Source organism: Vipera berus, assembly GCF_964194415.1.
Source record: "Vipera berus genome assembly, chromosome: 2".
In the NCBI taxonomy this organism is placed as follows: Eukaryota; Metazoa; Chordata; class Lepidosauria; order Squamata; family Viperidae; genus Vipera; species Vipera berus.
In genome coordinates, this window is record NC_138203.1 from 250,108,535 (window position 1) to 250,129,587 (window position 21,053).

The window sequence follows — 21,053 nt, forward strand, 5'->3', positions numbered from 1 at the left end:
TCTTACTGCCACAATGTAGGCTGAAACTTAAGTTTACTGCAAGTCTTCTTCTAGCAGTGATCCAGGCATCACTTTTGCCACTTCCCAAAGTTCTCAGTGAATCGAGGATTAAACTAGGATAAATGAATAGAGAAAGCCAGGATGTAGGATAACAAGGTGATTTGGAAAAATATAAGAGTTATTGCTTATTCTAAGGGCTAGGCTTAAAAAAATAGGATATGTATATTATCAGGACTGAGTTGTGATTCTCTCTTGAGTAATAAATTCCCAGCTTGTTGGTGCTGGTTTCAGCATTGACTTTGGGCAGCATTACATAAATGACAGGAAGGGCCTTTTATTAGCTTTGATTGATAAATCAGATGGTCCTCATTTTCTGGAAGCAGAGACTTAGTGTTTGTGAAGTTTCTACTTGCAATCCTAAGGATAGAATACTGCAATCATTATTCATGTGGTAGCTCTTGAAGACACAGTTTGGTAATAGAAACTAACTAAGATACAGAGTGGAGATACCACATTAGCCTTTGTTGTAACAATAGCACTGGTTACTGGCTGCTTTCTAAACACCACAGCTCAAATGAACTGATTTTTTTCCTGTCTTCTTTAAGATTCAGCATTCACAACCATAGGTAGATGCAGGGAACACAACAGAGTGGACTAACCTACGTTTGGTTGCCAGGCTGATGTCCTTGCTTTTCCATATTTGGCTCATATTTATCATTGCTGTGCAACCCAGTACAATCTGACATTTTATTTCTGGGCTGCATTCACTGTCAATTTCTATTTTGATGTTTCCATTCCTTGCAGTAGTCATGAGCTTAGTCTTTTTAATGTTCAGAAAGAGATCAAAGTTTTCTCTCTCTTCTTTGATTTTCTTGATCAGATATTCTAGGTTTTCCTTGGTATTCTGAGAGGAGAGTTGCATCATCAGAAGTTGTTGATTTATGTCCTCCCTTTTATTCAGGAGTTCAAAGTAGCATCTTCAGTTCTCTCTTCTATTTTTTTCTTCACATAAACTTATGAGATAGTTTGAGTTGAGAGAGAGAAAATCATTGTATTAAGTCACACAGTGTTGAAGGTAGACTAGAACTTTTCTACTAATAATTGTTCTGATATTAATCAATGCTTTACTATATAAGAACTTTGTCTACTTATTTGTAATCTGAACATTTTGTGGGCAAGAAAACCAATGTCAAGGGCTAGGCCTAGAACAGTTTGCCATTGGAGTTCAAGCTGTATATTTCAGATAATAGTTTAAGGAAAGTTAAACTGTTATTCTTTCTCAAGCTATTTAGAATTTTTAAAAAAGTGTTTAGTATCTCTTAATCGTACTTTAATAGCTTGTTACTTGTATCAATATTTGTAAGTCATTCAGAGTGATAAAGGTAGGTTGCAGTCAATACTGCAACGATCCTGGCTGAAGCCATTTTTGCTTCATTTTCGGTTGCCACAATACTGGGAGGGGGGGAGAGTGGTTTTAAGATTAGACTAAACAATAAGTTCCAGAAGATGGTAGAGGACATCCAGAAGATGGTAGAGGACAGGAAGGCCTGGAGGAACGTTGTCCATAGGGTCGCGATGGGTCGGACACAACTGCGCAGCTAACAACAAAACAATAAGTTGTCCCGTGGGAACCAAGGTCATTGCTGCCTGACTTTTGGCAGGCTGAGCCTTCCGTTACAATGTCTGCCAAAGTATTCTATTGGGGAATGTGGATAATGACATTGTGCTGGGGTGGGAAGTTCAACTTTGTAACATTGTAACACTTGGGAGGGAACTCCAGACTTGGTTTCACTTTTGACTCTGCCAATACTTTGTAGCCAATAAATACGTTCTTTAAGGAAACCTATTGCTTTAGAGTTCTGCTTTTACTGGTCTCATCTATTGGAACCATGACATTAAACCAAGTCTCTTTAAAATTTTAAAACTTGGAGTCCTGAGCCCCAGTCGCCTACCTAACCCTTTTAGGAGGATGACAAAGACTCAGGGAAGATAACAAGATGGAGAAGAAGGGGGAGTCGGCCACTAGCCTCGGCACGACATCAGCTGATGGAATGCAGGCTACAGCCCAGGCGGAGAGTGCAGCCCCTGCAGCTGGAGCAAAGCCGAAAGCCCGGGCGATCCCATTGGAGAGGCTGACGCAGCAAGAAGGAGTACTGACCCTCAGAGGGAATTGGCAATCGGATGCTGCTCTGCAGCAGAAAAGCATCTTTAAGGCTTTGGAGGCTGAATTCCCATTGATCTTATCCCACGGCTTCATTCATCTATGCTGAGGGCGAAGTGGCCAGCTGGATAGGATAAATCAGGGGAGTGGAGGTATCTGATTGCCATCCACAGTCTTTCTGTCAGAATGCCTGAGGGAGATGTTTAACCGATTCGAGAAGGGAGAAGTGGAGCCAGTTGCCCGCCAGGTGATTTCCAGTGGACGAGGTGACAGGCAGTCCCCAACCCTTCCACCTCCTTGGGAAGCCCCAGTCCCATAGCGATGGCTCGTTCTGCCTCCCCGCTGCCTAGACCAGCCTTAATATCGAGCCCAGTGTACTGGTGGAGCCCCAAGCAAGATCGACGCCCTGCCAGCCCAAGGGCCCAGCCAAGGGGTTTCCAGGGATGGGCCCTTCCATGACCCCAGCGCCAGCGGCCAGGCATACAGCAAGCTTACTTGGGGCAATGGCCTATGGACCCGCCCCCCTATCAAACCCATGTTTTATGGGGACCCTGAGAAGCTGTCTTCCTGAATGAGGTGTGGACTCACCTGAATCATTATGAACATGCTTACCCAGACGGGGCCAGAATGGTTGATGCCATAGCAGTGAACCTGGAAGGGGAAGCTGCCGAATGGGTGACCAGCCTACACGATGAGCAGGCACCAGAGCTGTGGGACATCAATCTGTTTATGGGCGAACTGAAAGTCAGATTCGAAGACGAATCACAAGCCCTGCAAGCTGAAAAGGACATCCATAATTTGAAGCAGAAGGGCCGGCCAGCGAAACAGTATATAAGGGAATTCCGAAAGGTGGCTGGACAAATCAGGCAGTGGTCTGAGCAATCACTGATTGACACTTCAAGGCAGACTTACACTGTGAATTATTCCATGCATGGACCTACAGGGGGATCCCTGACCAGTTCTGTGAATGGTACCGCCTGGCTATAACCTTAGACATAAAGCTGGACCATTACCAAAGACCACAGCATTAGGATCCAGACCAAGGCAAACCCAAGAAAGATGTCAGGTGTCCCAGTGCTCCCCACCTGCCACAGCCTCTGGCTTTTCTTGATCAGGGATCCAGTAGGTACTCTAGAAAAGCCAGCTTGATGTCTAAGGTTATAGCCAGGCGGTACCATTCGCGGAGCTGGTCAGGGACACCAAGCAGCTGATTATCCAGTCCCATTTCCTTCAACTAAGAGCGCGCCTACTGCCTCCACAAAACGCAAAAGAAAACCTCAGACAGTGCAAGAGAAGTCAAATTGGGCTAGCCAGGAGCAAGCTGCACAAGTTACTTCTCCTCCCCAGGGGAAACATGAGACCCTGGCTGAACACTTGTCTACGCCTGCCCCTTATGATAGCAGTGATGAGAAGATGACCCAATGGTGTCCCACCTTTTGCCAACTCTGTGAAGCTCTTAGTCCCTAAAACAGGAGCCCAGATGGACTTGCATGTTTTAATTGACTCAGGCTGCACCAGATACCTAATCAACCTCCCCACAGTGCTTAAGCTAGGCATTTGTGCCAAATTATTGCTCGTAGCTATGAGGTTTGAACAAGCAGATGGATCTCTTATAAGGGGATCTGCTGCCACTCATCTAACCAAACCAATGTGCCTGGAGATGGGAGAACATTGGGAACTCATCCGTTTCATAGTGGTCCCAAAAATGACCGAGGCTGTAATTTTGGGATTAGCTTGGCTTGATAAGTGGCAGCTTATGATGTGGTGGGAAAATGGAGAAAGGACCTTAAAATTGGCTTAAGGGACCTTTGCCTCCCACCCCGGTCAGCAGCACCCATGGGGCTACAACAAATGACCATGGGCAGTCCCTTGAGACCCTGAAATCCGTCATAGACTCCCTGCCTGGGATACAGCTCATCCCAAGCGAATATTGAGACTTAGCTGAGCATTCAGCGAGAAGGAATGTGACATCTTCCTCCCCCCCTCCCCCCGAATGTCTGACTGCGCCATTGAGGTTTTGCCGGGAGCCAAACTTCCCAAGACCAAAATGTACTCTATGACCCCCGGGAGTAGAAAGAGCTGAGAGAATACATTGATACAAACTTAGCCAGGGGATTCATTCAGCCAGCTAAATCCCATATAGCTGCCCTTCTGCTCTTCAAAGAGAAGAAAGATGAATCACTGAGGCTGTGTGTGGATTTTAAAGGGTTAAATGCTGTCAGCGTGGAGAGCCATTTTTGCTTCATTTTCAGTTGCCACAGTACTGGTGGGGGGGATGAGCAGTTTTAAGGTTAGACTAAACCAGGGGTCAGCAACCCGAAACAGCAAAAGAGCCACTCGGAACCGGTTCCGTCATACACACAAAAAAGTTGGAGCCGCAAAATGTGCGTGCGCAGAACAAGCAAAAAATACACCACCCCTACGCCCGCACCGCATCCTGAGCTGCACTCACCTGTCACTACCCAGTGCCGCCAGCTTACGCGGGGGGGGGGGAGGGACGGACTCGCAGGCGACGGGCACTGGGTTGCGGCGGTGCCTTCAGCCCGGGCACCGCCGGAGCCACCCGAGCGCCCTCCCCCTCTCCTGGGACCTCCAAACCTCTGCGTTCGATGAATGCAGCAGCTCTTCAAACGTGGAGGCGGAGGTTTGGGGAGCTGCGCAGCTCTCCAAACCACCACCGCCCCGTTTGCAGAGCTGCTGCATTCCTCCGCGTTTGAAAGAAACACGGACGAACGCAGCAGCTGTGCAAAGAGGACGGTAGCAGTTTCGAGAGTGCGTGCGCACCTCTCCAAACCACCGCCGTCCCATTTGGAGACCTGCCGCGTTCGTTCATGTTTGACGAGCGCGGCAGACCTCCGAACGGGACGGTGGCGGTTTGGAGAGTGCGCATGCAACTCTCCAAACCGCCGCCATCCCGTTCAGAGACCTGCCGCGTTCGTTCATGTTTGACGAGCACGGCAGACCTCCGAACGGGACGGCAGCGGTTTGGAGAGGTGCGCGCGCACCTCTCCAAACCGCCGCCATTCCGTTCGGAGACCTGCCGCGTTCGTTCATGTTTGACGAGCGCGGCAGACCTCCGAACGGGACGGCAGTGGTTTGGAGAGGTGCGCGCGCACTCTCCAAACCGCCGCCGCCCGTTGGGAGACCTGCCGCGCTCGTCAAACATGGATGAACGCGGCAGCTGTGCAAACGGGCCGCAGCAGCTTTCCCAACGAGCGGCACCACTGCCCGTTCGGGCGGAGGTGCGTGCGCACCTCTCCAAAGGTTTGGAGAGGTGTGCGCGCACCTCCGCCCGTTCGGAGAGGTGCACACGCACCTCGGAACGGGCGGTGCCACTCCATTTGGAGAGGTGCGCACGCACCACTGCCCGTTCGAAGAGGTGCGCACACACCGGGCGACTTGGAGCCGCAGGAGATGGCTCAAAGAGCCGCATGCGGCTCCGGAGCCGCAGGTTGCCGACCTGTGGACTAAACAATAAATTGTCCCATCATTGCTGTCTAGGGTGCTGGGGTGGGAAGTTCAACTTTGTAACTTTATAAAGCTTGGGAGGGAACTCCAGGCTTGGTTTCACTTTTGACTGTGCCAATACTTTGTAGCCAATAAATACGTTTTTTAAGGAAACCTATTGCTTTGGAGTTCTGCTTTTACTGGTCTCATCTATCGGAACCATGACAGTAGATATGTCATAATTTTAAGTGAATAAATGGCACAGCAAGAAAGCTTCAGGCTAGATGTGAGCATGTTCCATGTCTTAAAATCACTTTCCTGGATAGGTAAATACAAGATTTGATGTACCCAAAGCAATTTTTAACATAATTGTGTTCTGAGGCTATCATGCTTGATGATTTTATTAAAAGAATCTATTGCTTATTTTGAAAGGCATATGTATATGATATGTCACAGTGCTTAATTTAACATGTAACATTCTGTAAATTGACTAATGCCTCTTGAATGTTGTGTAAATAGGGAACCCAATACTGCCAGAAGTGTTGTCCTCAGGCCTTATTTGGAAATACATTTGGATGTATTGAGATTTTAATTTTCATGGCTATGTCTCTAGAATAGGGATTTGACTCTTGTTCGATAGAAATGTCCAAAGTAGCTTGCAGTCTTGCATGAATAATAAAATTTCTTACTGTTGTTGCTTGTATGATAACACCCAATTCAAATGAAATTTCCTGACACAACAATTAATCAGTGGAACAACCTGCCTCCAGAAGCTGTGAATGCTCCAACACTGGAAGTTTTTAAGAAAAGACTGGACAGCCATTTGTCTGAAATGGTATAAGGTTTCCTGCCTGAGCAGGCGGTTGGACTAGATGACCTCCAAGGTCCCTTCCAACTTTTATTATTATTATTATTATTATTATTATTATTATTATTATTATTATTATTATTATTATTATTATTATTATTATTATTATTATTATTATTATTATTATTCACACACAGTTATAAACTTACCTAATGTAAATATTCAAGTACATATATATTAATTTCTAATAATTTATAAAGCTATTCTTTTCATGTGTTGTATTTTATGTAAATAAATGCCATATTTCATTATACTTGTCCATACAAAACCTATATAGAAAATCTGTTCATAGGTGGCAAGTGTGATCAGGTTTTCAATCCACTGAATGAACAGGTCCAAACATTTATCTTTCCAATGTTGCAATATCACGTTTTTTAGCCTTAGTAAGAGTGCAGAGAATCCATTTACATTGTCTAGTTTCAAATTCCATGTAATATATATATAATCCAAAAGAATATTGTCCTCTAAAAATTTTATCTTTTGTCCAGCAGACATCTTTATATCCACAAAATTCTGTAGGATTTTTTCCCAGGTAAAATTTTTGTAAGGTCCTGCCTCAGCTAGTGCTCCCAAGAAGGCAGAACTGTTGAAACAGGTATTGTTTCAAACAGGAACTTTTATTGAGAGTCAGTGAAAGCAGAAAGAAAAGGCAAGATCTAAAAAATTCCCACGCAGAACGCCACATTAACATATCCCTTTTAAAGCCCTTCCCTAGAGGCCAACTATCCAGTTCGTTTCCAGCCAATCCACAGGTGCAAAGTTGTTACGGGAACCAGAGGTTCCCAGGCATAACCTTGCCTTTACAACAGAGCGGAGATAAGACAGATGGCCCCTGGCCCATTCCTTCCACTTCTTCACACCAAAAGGGATACATCAAAGACAGAATAAAGTAAAGGAAATGCATCCGCTAGCTCCTTCCCAAACAGGTGAAACCTCCCCTCTCCCACTAGAATGGCAGAGCCCTCCCTGAAAAGGTGAAACAGAGGGAATCTGACAATTGCTGTAAACTTGGAATGTGGGTTAGTAGAGAATCTTAAGAATTCAGTGTCTATTTCCTGTTGATTGTATCCTTAAAAATATATTCAGGTGGAACCTATAGCTGTAATTTAGTTGGAGTTCAACAAATTTAAGTTCCACTAGAGCCATAAGTTGAGGCTAAAGGTAAAGGTTCCTCATGTCCAGTCATGTCTGACTCTAGGGGATGGTGCTTATTTATCTCCGTTTCTTAGCTGAGGGAGCCAACATTCGTAGACACTTCCATGGTCATGTGGCCAGTGTGACTATACACCAAGGTGCATGGAATGCTGTTACCTTCCCAACCAAGTGGTACATATTTATCCACTTACTGTCGAACTGCTAGGTAGGCAGGAGCTGGGGCAAGGATGGGAGATCACCCCATGTGATTAGTCAAATGTTTCTAGACTAATTTTATTTTTTTTTTAAAAAAAACTATCCTTCTTAATAAATTGTGGAAATGTTTTGTCATGCACCTTATGACATATTTATTAGCCAGCTAGTTAAATATTAGAAGGCATGATATTTAGGTGGATATTATAGAAAGCTATGTAGATAGCTTTGAGAGAAATACTCAGAACCTATTCCAAAAAACCCAAAAGAACAGAACTATATTGCTTGGGCCTTGAGAAAATAGGTAATATTATGAAGAGACTCAGGCTGGGTCCTTCATACACCTTACTGATGTATAAGAGAAATGCAAAAACATAGATTTGCAAGATTATGTTAATATAAACCTCAGTTTGGGTCTTCTTGGGGGACTGTTTCTTGATCAAGTCTTGAAAGACTGACAAGTACCTAGCAAATTTGAAAACTATCCAAAAAGTGGTACCGTATTTTCCGGCGTATAAGACGACTGGGCGTATAAGACGACCCCCCAACTTTTGAGATGATTTTCAAGATTTTTCGTCTTATACGCCGGAAAATCAGCGAGCCCGGGAAGGCACACCCTCCCCTCTCACTGTGGAGGAAGCAGGGCAGGCTGGCGTCTGGCGGGAGCCGGCAGGGCAGTCCTGCGCACGCGCAGCCGGGGAGTGCGCGTGTGTGCAGGACTGCCCTGCCGACTCCCGCCCGACGCCAGCCTGCCCTGCTTCCTCCACAGTGAGAGGGGAGGGCGTGCCTTCCCGGGCTCGCTGATTTTCCGGCGTATAAGACGACTGGGTGTATAAGACGACCCCCCAACTTTTGAGATGATTTTCATGGGTTAAAAAGTCGTCTTATACGCCAGAAAATACGGTAATCAGTGGCTCCTCATGAAAATAATGAGGGTTATAAAGAGGGGTGCCAAAATGATTGGTATTAGAGCAATTGCTCTTCAATGCTCTCGTTAATGATTTGGATGAAGAGGTGGAGGGAAGGTTTAGTAAATACTCATAGTTTAAAAATACAATCAAATGCCTAGTACTTTAGAAGGTAAAAAAAGATGAAGACAGAAGTAAAAGTGATACTGAATAATGAGTTAATACTACCAGTAAGAAATTTAACAAAGACAAAAACTGAATTCTTCACTTAGGGAACAAAAATCAAATGCACAGATATAAAATAAGGATATAGTATTACAGTCTTGAAATAGTAACTGATTTAAAATTGAATACAAGTGGTCCTTAGTTAACAACTACTCTTTTAGTAACCATTCAAACTTGGTGTTAAACAAGTGGTAGTTGTGAATGATGCTGGAGGTTCTGGTCATTGCAGAACTCTTGCAGCCACATGACAATGATTTGGATGCTTGGCAATGGCCCTAGATGTCTGATCATCACAGCATCCCATGGAAACATGATCACAATTTGCAACCTTTCCTGCCAGCTTCCCACAAGCAAAGTCCCTGGGCTGGCAGGCAGAAGTTGCAGTCATGTAAGGTTCTTTCTTGACCTGCTTAACAAAGAAATATTTAAAGATGTTCAGAGAATTGAGCCCTGTGGAAAAAAGATTTAAAAGAGTTTATATATATATATGAAGAGCTTCTTAATATTTTTCCTAGAGGTTAAAAAGCCCAAGTATTAATAGTAAGATCATTTGATCATTCTAGGACAGGGGTAGGCAACCTTGGCTCTTTTATGACTTGTGGACTTGAACTCCCAGAATTCCTGAGCCATTGTGAAGTTCAAAGAAACTTCTATAAAGTGTTTTAAAAAGATCAAAATTATTTGTGGAACTCCTTGCAATGTTTCACTTGTTTCTTGTGTTGTTTTGTCTGGACTTATGTGGGGGGTTTTCATATTATGTATTCTTTTAAAATTATAAACTCTCTTTTTGGAATCAAGCAACCTCAAAAACTAATAAATAAATAAGAATTATCTAGGGCTACTTTGCAGCTCTGGAAAAAAATGTAACTGCACCTGACTTTGTTACAGTCTTTTTCCACAAGTAACCAAATAGTAGGTGAACTAAAGTTTGACTTGTATTTGTTCTATTATGGATTTTCTGGGAATAAAATTTTTGTCTCAGTCAGCTCAGTAGCCAAATTCTTTTAATTCCTATATTTCAGTGCTTTCCCTTTCTGCTTTCCTGGAATATTCTCAGCAGAAATTAAAGGGACTGATGAGAAAGAATAGGGAAATAGTAAAGAGAGAGAGAGAGAGAATGAATATAGAAGGGATAAAATTAAGGATTTTCTAAAATGTAATTCTGTTCATATCTATTAGTATCTTTGTAAATGCTCCTTTTTAAAATATTCCAGTAGATTAAAATATAGTAAGCCTGTGAAGTACTTATTCAAATTAGGAATATAAAGAGAGAACTTTATGGAAAACTGAAATGTTTAATTCTTCCTCTGCCTTCCTAATATACTGGCAGCTGTTCCACATATGGTTTGGTGCTTAACTGAAAACAAATCTTCAGGAAATGTTAAGAGATTTATGATGTTCTAGGTCCCCTATGCTAGGAGAGTTCTTCAAAATGTGAATTTCTTAATGTATTGAAATTATGAGAGAGGAATTTGTTCTGGAATCTATACTGATTAACCCCAGTTAAAGGGAGAGGTTATACTAATAGGTGCATTAAAAACTGAGTTTTGTCTTCTACCCCAAGACATTTTCCAAACCCAGCCATGTGATTTCTATTAAAAAGTTTTCCCTATGTATATCATTTAATTATATTTGTTAAGGTAATAAATATTCTTTTGAGACGTAGAAAAGCTTCAAAAACAGGCTTACTCATGACATGAACAAAAGATGTGGTTTGCTAAATTATTACCTGTTTTATGAGGAAATATGATGCTGCTGCACAGGAGAAAAAGAAATCATTACTTTCTACCTTTCATTACAGTAGCTTTTCCTAAACTCCTAATCTCATATTTTCTTCTGATTCATGGGAAGTATACGTTGACTATTAAGATACAGGATCCTGATTGAATCTTTACTGACATGGGATAGTATTTTAAATGGTAGGAGTCCATTAGTTGTTACATTCACACTGGTGATTATCAATATATCTAAGCCATCTTTGAGTCTGCCTTAACCTACTCCAGCTACTGCATGTAAGCAAGTTGAATATCTGTATATTGCCAAATCAGTTTGAAGCTAGTCTTCTTACAGCAAGATGACACCAAACATAGTTATAAAACATATGTAGTTATTATCTCTGCATTCTGACAACCAACCACATTCTAACAAATTAGGGTACCTTTATTATGGTGGGCCTTATGTCAGTTCTCTATAAAGTCACATGTTGTATGGATCTAGCTCTCTTAAGAACTGTCTGACATAGTATACTCTGACCTACACTGGACTGCTTCCATTTTTGTAATGCAGTGCTTGAGGTTCCCTCTCTTTTGGATCATATGTTTGTATACTTGAGGACACTTCCTCATGATTTTAGCAACTTGAGTCAATTCTGTGGGTGGCAGTGTGTAGGTTGGTAGGGAGGCTAGATTGTTGTCAGTCTCTTTTTCCTTAAAATAAATTTTGGGGTAGTCTGGAGTGAGTTAGCAGCTTTCATCTAAATACTGTAGGTAAGATAATACTTCATTATTATTTAATAAATTAGTTTTTATATCAGAGTCTGGTCATGTTCTTGCCTTTGAAGAATATACCACTTTAGTTATTGGAGCCTGTTGTATGTCTTAGCCTACAGGAGTAATTTTCCCCTCTTGGTACTATATTGAACAAGTTGATAAATTATAAAGGGAGTCTTTGACTTACGACCACAATTGAGCCCAAATCTTCTGTTGCTAAGCAGAGCCTTGGTGGAGCAGTGGGCTAATGCCTCCTTAAGTAACACCAGCTGCCTGCAATTAGTGCAGGTTCGCATCCCACCAGGCTCAAGGTTGACTCAGCCTTCCATCCTTCCGAGGTAGGTAAAATGAGGACCCAGATTGTTGGGGGCAATTAAGCTGACTTTGTAATAATGCCGCTTGGGGTGTGTGTGAAAGCCCTAATAAGCAGGCATATACATAGAATGAAGGCTACTGCTAAGCTTGTAAGCCGCCCTGAGTCTTCGGAGAAGGGCGGGATATAAATGGAATTAAAATAAAATAAATAAAATAAAATGAGGGTTGCCCCATTTTGCAACCTTCCTTACCACACTTGTTAAGTGAATCATTGCTGTTGTTAAATTAGTAACCAGGTGTTAAGTGAATCTGATTCCTGGCACACAGTCTATTTAAAGGGATAGACAGCAGAGTTTGGTTCTTTTGAAGCACTCTAGCTATATACTTAATAGAAGATCTTGCATTGTTAGATGTTATGGGATGGCAACTTCTAACACCAGGAGTTGTTTCAGCTTGAATAATCAAGTTTATCAAGTTTAGACTGGATGTTTTATGGAATCTGTAAGTAGATCATTGTCTCCTAATGTTTTTACAATGGTCTCAGAGGAGTGATTCTTCTTGGTCCTTCCTTTCTAATTCCATTCATTATTTTATGGCTGATGGAAACTCGGAGTACAACAAATGTTGAATGACGTGGAGATGGGTTCCACTTTAAGCAGTGGAACAGGTTGCCTCCTGGAGTTGGTGATCCATTTGAGATGGTATGAGGACTCCTGCTTTAATCAGGTAGTTGGACTAGAATAGGGATGGGCAACTATGGCCCTTTTATGACTTGTAGACTCCCAGAATACTGGGAGTTGAAGTCCACGAGTCATAAAAGAGCCAAGGTTGCCTACCCCTGGGCTATACCCTCCCAAAGCTAGATAGAAGATTCCTAACAATGCTAAGATCCCATGGGACTTTCAGATCCAGACAGATAGGCAGCTACTGGTCAAACAACTAAATCAGCGGCTCCCAACCTTTTCTATACCCTGCACACCTAGAAAGCTGCTGATATATTCTCACACCCCTTATAAAAGTTTGAAATAACGGCAACAAATTATGCATATACACTATAATTTTGAAAAGCCAAGTTTTCACACCCTCTGGAATATCATCCCGCACCCCCGGTTAGGAACCCCTGAACTACAGGTGAAACTCGAAAAATTAGAATATCGTTCAAAATTCATTTATTTCAGTAATACAACTTAAAAGGGAAAGTTAATATATGAGATAGACTCATTACATGCAAAGCAAGATAGTTCAAGCCGTGATTTGTCATAATTGTGATGATTATGGCGTACAGCTCATGAAAACCCCAAATCCACATTCTCAGAAAATTAGAATATTACATGCAATCAATAAAACAAGGAGTGTACATAGAACAGTATCGGACTTCTGAAAAGTATAAGCATGCATATGTACTCAGTACTTGGTTTGGGCCCCCTTTGCAGCAATTACTGCCTCAGTGCGGCATGGCATGGAAGCTATCAGCCTGTGGCACTGCTGAGGTGTTATGGAAGACCAGGATGCTTCAATAGCGGCCTTCAGCTCTTCTGCATTGTTCGGTCTCATGTCTCTCATCTTTCTCTTGGCAATGCCCCATAGATTCTCTATGGGGTTCAGGTCAGGCGAGTTTGCTGGCCAATCAAGCACAGTAATCCCACGGTCATTGAACCAGGTTTTGGTGCTTTTGGCAGTGTGGGCAGGTGCCAAGTCCTGCTGGAAAATGAAGTCAGCATCCCCATAAAGGTCGTCTGCGGAAGGAAGCATGAAGTGCTCCAAAATCTCCTGGTAGACGGCTGCGTTGACCTTGGACTTAATGAAGCATGGTGGACCAACACCAGCAGATGACATGGCTCCCCAAATCAACACAGACTGTGGAAACTTCACACTGGACTTCAAGCATCTTGCAGTGTGTGCCTCTCCATTCTTCCTCCAGACTCTGGGTCCTTGGTATCCAAATGAGATGCAAAAGTTGCTCTCATCAGAAAAGAGAACTTTGGACCACTGAGCAACAGACCAGGTCTGTTTTTCTTTAGCCCAGGTAAGACGCTTCTGACATTGTTTGTTGTTCAGGAGCGGCTTGACAAGAGGAATACGACATTTGAAGCCCATGTCCAGGATCCGTCTGTGTGTGGTGGCTCTTGATGCACTGACTCCAGCCTCAGTCCACTCCTTGTGAAAGTCCCCAACACTTTTGAATGGCCTTTTCCTGACAATCCTCTCCAGGCTGCGGTCATCCCTGCTGCTTGTGCACCTTTTTCTTCCACACTTTTCCCCTCCACATAACTTTCTATTAATGTGCTTTGATACAGCACTTTGGGAACATCCGACTTCTTTTGCAATTACCTTTTGAGGCTTTCCCTCCTTATGGAGGGTGTCAATGATGGTTTTCTGCACAACTGTCAGGTCAGCAGTCTTCCCCATGATTGTGATTCCTACTGAACCAGACTGAGAGACCATTTAAAGGCTCAGGAACCCTTTGCAGGTGTTATGGCTTAATTAGCTGATTAGAGTGGGACACTTTGAGCCTAGAATATTGCACCTTTTCACAATATTCTAATTTACTGAGATTGTGGATTTGGCGTTTTCATGAGCTGTAAGCCATAATCATCACAATTATGACAAATCACGGCTTGAACTATCATGCTTTGCATGTAATGAGTCTATCTCATATATTAGTTTCCCCTTTTAAGTTGCATTACTGAAACAAATGAACTTTTGCACGATATTCTAATTTTTCGAGTTTCACCTGTAGATTTTGGGCTGGTAGTCAAGGACCAGAAGACAGCAGTAGTGATAGAGTTACTAATGTCAAGTGATAGCAACACCAGGAGGAAGGATTGTGAGAAGCTGGAAAAGTACCAAGGCCTGCAGGAAGAACTAATGAGGATGTTGAAAGTAAAGGCCAAACTGATCCCAGTAGTGGTAGACATACTCAGGCCTTCTAAGCTGGGGGAAGTGGCTTCAACAGATCCCAGGAATAACATCAAAACTCTATCCAGAAGAGTGCGACGCTACAAACAGCTAAGATATTGCACAGAACTCTCAAACTCCCAGGCCTCTGGTAGAAGTTCTAAGATTGAGGAAAGTACATACCACCTGTAGGAGTGAGAAGAAATATGTATAATTTTATGCTTTTGTATTTGCAGGTATATTTGTCTTTATGTGCTTTTATATTATTTTTTAATGTTCATGTGTAGAATTTTAATAAAGTTGATGTATATATTTATATATATATATATAATTTGTTTCTTGGAGTCAGGATGAACAGTACGTTAGAGAAGTAAAGTAGGGTTTAATTCTACAAAGACATTGGCAAACGGATAAGTATATGTGACAAGATTGACTCTGAACGTAACAGATTCTGTTAAGCTTAAAGTAATCATTTTGAATCTTAAACCTTTCTTCAGAAATGAAGAATGAAACTGACTAGTTAGTTAATCAGATATATTCCAGGTACATGTTTTTAAAAGGAGTAAGTGGTTATGGTTTTTGCTTAAACAGGCTAACAAAGGCTGTTAGCCTGGGGTATTGCATTCTTTCTCCTGCTTAATTAACCTTTGGCAACAATGAAATAAAACAGTTTTTATGGCAATTCAATTTAAGAGGATGTACCATTGAACCATTGTCCTTTTTCACCTTCTTAATATAGACCTTCAAAAGTTACTTCTTGGGTAGGGTTCTCCTATGTTTGTAATATTTCATTAAGTGAGAGTCAGCTTGGTGTAGTGATTTAAGGCACAAGCTTTAAAAAGTGGAAAACTCCTGCCTTAGGTACAAATCGAGCAGGGTGACTTTGGGCCAGTCACTCTAGGAAGAAGGCAGTGGCAAACCACTGAACATCTTGCCAAGAAAACAGCAGATACAAGTCTAGGCAGATGCTAAGTGTCAAGACAGAATTGAAGCCCCTGACATCTAAATCATTAAGCACTTCTATGAGAAAGACATTCAAAGTACTGTTCCTCAGAATAATGAATTTGAGGAGCAAAAAGTTGAGAAGAAAGATAAGTACCTTCTTTAGAAGATACCATCTTGTCCTGTTCTAGATGGCAATATTCTGCTTTTTCCCCCCTTCTTGTTTCTTATGTTTATACTGCCCTAGATCTTAAACAGTCACTTCCTGTGCTGCTGCAGAGAACTGGCAGTGTTTGTGTCGGCGGTAGTTTGGGCAGGGTTGCCTGTGTTGTGATGACTGTGATGAATGCTGAGGGAGCAGAGGGAAGAAGCTTGGCAGGCTGCTGTCAGAGCCTGCTGTGCACATGCACGATCGGCTGTATTAAAGCAGCTGTGAATTCATGGAGAGAAGCCAGACAGCTTGGAAACAGCTATTCACCACTTAACCCGTAGCCATGGGAGTTCATTTACAGAAATGATAAATAAGACAAGATGCTACTATCCCTGAACCCACCCCCTCCTTCCTGCTTTAAACTTTCTTCCTAGCCACTCTTGGTCCTTGAGAGCCTCTTAAGAATACATGGTCACACTCAGTGCTTTTTTTGTAAGAGAAAAAGGTCCCGGAACTCACACATGTCATACAACCTGCCTTGGCTACCCTACAAGTTTCCATCCAAAAAAGGTGCCGGAACTCCGTTCTGAGCGTTCTATGAGGAAAAAAGCCCTGGTCACACTATTGAAGAAACCTAAGGCACCATATTGTAATTTGTAAATGGGAATTCTTCAGCATGAATGACTGAAGTTTTTTTTAACAAAACTCCAGAACCTGCAAGATACACATGATATCATGAATACACAACGCTGTAGCTCCTATAACTCTTATCTTTTAACTTGAGCTGTTCCAGAAAATATTCTAACATCATGTGCAGAAATAAATTTTTTTTAAAAAAAATTTGGGAACAAAAATGTTAAGGAACCTATAAGCACGCATATAAGATGATCTACACCAGAATTATGTAGAACTTTTAGAAGGGCTAAATAGAACCTTAATTGTTTATGTACTTGAAACAGAATATTCATTGAATAACCTGTATATAAAGCCAAAATATTTGTGAAGTCTTGGTACTTACTAGCTTCTCAGTTGAAAAGGTTGCAACAATGTAATATTACCTCTTCTATCAAGAATGTCCTGTATAAAATGTGATGATTGTAAATCAGAATAATACTTTAGCTCTAACTGACAAAGAAATTAATCAGTTTCTGTATAATATAGTTCTAATATTACACGTTATCAAGTTGCCTTTTTAACTTGATAATGCATGTTTATCTCCCCTCAAATTACAGATACCAGTAATAGAACTTTGAAAAAGTTCCTAACAAATGATTTCTCTGTTGAATGGTCTAAGTCAGGGGTGTCAAACTCCCGGCCTGTAGGCCGGATGCATCATCTGGAAGCCACGCCCACTCCATTGCCGGCAATGGCAAAACTGTCCCGATACGTTGCACGATGTCACATGACGTCACAAGTTTGACAAGTCTGGTCTAAATCATATTGACTTCTTTGTAAACATAATATCAGAAACATATAATGATATATCTTACATAGTTTTCCCAGGGTCCTTCAATTAAGATTATATTCATGTAAATTTGAAGGCTGTTGACTGTGCTATCTATTATCTGATTTTCTTGTTAAATGTTGATGTAGCAATATTAACAGTAACCCTAGTATGTAGATAATAGAGGATGTTACGTTTCATTATTTATCCTGCACAGGTATCTGATATTAGTGTATCAATTGACATTTTGGATGTACATTCAGAAAAAATAAGATCCTGTATTAGTGATCTCAGATCTCAGGGTGCCTCCAGTCAGAGAATGTCGGCTGGTGGCCCCCAGGGGGAGGGCCTTCTCTGTGGGCGCTCCGGCTTTGTGGAATCAGCTGCCGGTTGAGCTCCGGATGGCACCGGATCTCCGCTCCTTCCGGCGCGGGTTAAAGACCCATTTATTTGAACAAGCTGGCCTGGCCTGATGGGGAATTACTTAGGGTTTTAATATTTATATATATATTTTATTGTTTTTATTGTGGGCAATAATTTAATTCTTTTTTAACTTTTGTACTTTTGTAGTTTTAAGATATGCCCTGTTCACCGCCCTGAGTCCTTCGGGAGAAGGGCGGTATAAAAATTTAATTAAATTAAGAAAAAAAATTAAGAAATTAAGATATGAAAAAAGCATTTGATATAGCAATAGTAATAATGATGATGATGTTGGAAGGGACCTTGGAGGTCTTCTAGTCCAAGCCCCTGCTCAGGCAGGAAATGCTATACCATTTCAGACAAATGGTACAGTAGTCATTTTTGAAACATATTTGTCTAAATATGAATATATATCTAGGTTTGCATAATGTGTATTTCATACAAAATTAATGGTATTGTTCAACAATTTATTAATTTATATGTTATTAATTAGGGTAAGCATCATATGCTATCTATAAGCTATAATGTTTCTATGACAGTCCATAAAAATGGGATTTTATTACTTTAAACAGTTCAAATAAAAGGAGTGCAGTGTGGCTCACAAGGTTAGGATACTGCACTGATGATTGGCAGGCTCACATTTGAGACCTGGTTGCTGCGGCTCCAGCTCCTGCCGACCTAACAGTTTGAAAGTGGGCAACTACAAGTAGATAAATGGGTACCATTTCAGTGGACGACTTAATGGGGGAAAGAAAGGAAAGGGACTGGGGGTCCCCCTGAGTAATGGTGATATCATCGATCAATCCTTTTAACCCGGAAGCACTTTGATGCTGCTGACACAACTGTAGTAGCAGTAGTAACAGTTTAAATAAGTTGGTATAATGAAACCAAGGAAACTGTCTTTATTTTGGGGTGGAAATATATTGACTTTTTTATTTCAGATTAAAAATGAACATAAATTGATGGTTAGAAATCCTATCTGGTTTGTGGGGAAAAGTAAATATTAAAATGAATACCATTTTCATATAGATGTATTGACTTAAAAGAATTTGTATGCTCATAACTAAGTTATTTTTTAGAAGATTGCTATTTAAAAAAATGTGAAAAACAGCACGCTAGGTTTTCTTCTTCCAAATTGTGATTATCATATGATGGGGTGGGGTGGTAACTTTCTGACTTTCAGTTTTATCACTAACATGTACTTTGACTTCAGTTTCTCTGTAGAAACAAGAAACAAAGTCATAAATCACTAGGAGCGGAATTACTGCTTAGACATAATGGCAGGGACTTGATTTCATTTTTACTAGTAGCTCTCTTGAATTTACTTCATGAAAGGCTGCATATGATATTTGCAGCTATTGGGATGAAAATATAATTTCAGTCATTATTCATATGAGTTATACCTTGGAATAATTCATATTTGAAAATTACAGTAAATCTTTCTGATTGATTGTAGTCAGAGGCAGATTGACATTAAAATATTAGATCAGTCTAATTACCAAGCATTTAGTTATTACAAGAGGAATTTGGATTGCCTATCATTGCAACGTGGCAGTGTATTCATTTAAATATATCTTGGTTTTACAGATGGCCCAGGTGCCAACCTCCTAAATTATTTGTTTTAAAATTGATTTGGATTATTCCAACTATAGTGTATTTTTAATAAAGCAAAGAGTACATTGTATGATTTTTATGATCTTAAGATAAAACTTAGTCAACTGATTTTTTTCCACATTTATTGGGCATGCAAAAAGAATTTGTAGTCAATTTTGTTTTGTTGGAAATTTAAAATGGGTAAGCTATAGACTTGTAAAGACCATCTCACACACTTCTCACTGTATCAGGGCACCCACAAGCTATAGAATAATATGCATGATGCAAGCCACCCATTTCATATGTGTACAATGTATAAGTGTTAAAAAGGGTTAGGCTTATTGCCAGGTTGCACAATCCATTTTGATGCCAGTGACTTTAGATCCTTCTGTACTATATCAGGAATTGTAAACGAGGGACAGCACAGTTAACTCTTTAACTGTTGGAAAGACAATGTGGCTGATGGATTGTCAAAATATGTTTGCTGTCTGTCAAATTATTCAAATTGTTCTAATGGTTGGTTTTAACATCGTACCCCACCTATATTAATTAATGGAAACACTGATCATGAAAGTTTAATGATATACCAATAGAATAAAGAACATAGAACATCAGAGTTGGAAGGGACCTTAGAAGGATATATTTGTAGCAGAGGGTTGAACTGTGGGGTCCTTGATGCTCTCTGCCCCATAGAATCAGACACAACTGGACAGAGAAACCTTTACCTTTATGGAAAGTATATGGGTATCCTTGTAGGCCACAAATTAAACAAGTCAGTAGTGTAATGCAGTTGTTAAAGGCAAGTATTAGAGTGCAACAACAGGAGCAGAGGGTCCAAATCACAGGAAGTAAGTATTGCATTCTATCCTGGTTAGATTCTGTTTGAAGTACTGTGTCCAATTCTGGACACATTCTCACCACATTCAAAAATGACAATAACATTGGAGGAAATTCAGAGCAGTACTAATGTAAACACTAAGAAGGATGATGTTGCAGAGATAAGCTGTCTGTGTTGGTAAGGCAATGGGGCTACAAAGTTGCTGTAGACATCCTGTGGGGTTGATTTCATGGTCTGGTATATCCAGTGGAGCTGAAAACTAATAAGATAGTGAAAGATTTGAAACCTAGCCCTGTGTGGAATGATTAAAAGATCTAGGTATTTTTAGCCCACAGAAGAGAAAGTTGATACAATAGTAATCTTAAAATATTTGAAGAGCTGTCACACAGGAGAGGAAATTAACTTATTCCCTATTGCTCCAGAGATTAATAGATTGGGTTAAAACTAAAGGAAAGTCTTCCGGGTAGATATCAGGAGGAGCATTCTGTCTGTACAAACTGCCAATGAGAGAACATGCTGTTTGTTACATGAGGTGGCAAGTTTTCCTTCATTACAGATCTTCAAGAAGTCACGTGTGATTGCATACACCTCAGTAACATCTCATGTCAAATCTTTTTCCAAACTAAAACGTTCCAAATGGTATTTTCCCAAAAGGAAGATTTTTGAGCCTTTAGTCATTTTTGTAGAACACTTCTGCACTTTTCCAGTTCTGTCATATCCTTAAAAATCTGGTGATCAGAAGATAGCCAAGAAATGAACCATAACCTGAATCAAAGACTTTTTTATTATTATTTTTCCCCTACTCTTGGATTATAGGTTTCTTAGCTGCCACATAGTGGTTACTTCTTAGTGATGATGACTGGCCAATGTTATGTCTTTTGTTTGCAGAAATTCTAAAAAAGTCTTTGCAAATTGTAGTTTTCTAGTTGCTCTCAGCTTTAAGTGTCAGTATGTTATAATAATTACAGAAAGTACTGTTCAGAATCAGTACCAGTTGGAGGCTGGTA

At 41.0% G+C, this 21,053-nt stretch overlaps 1 protein-coding gene across 1 annotated transcript in view; it reads left to right on the plus strand.

Annotated features, from left to right (window-relative positions):
• RYBP (RING1 and YY1 binding protein) overlaps positions 1 to 21,053 on the plus strand; it is a 50,834-nt gene that overhangs the window by 13,508 nt on the left and 16,273 nt on the right. The gene's annotated exons all lie outside the window — the stretch shown is intronic.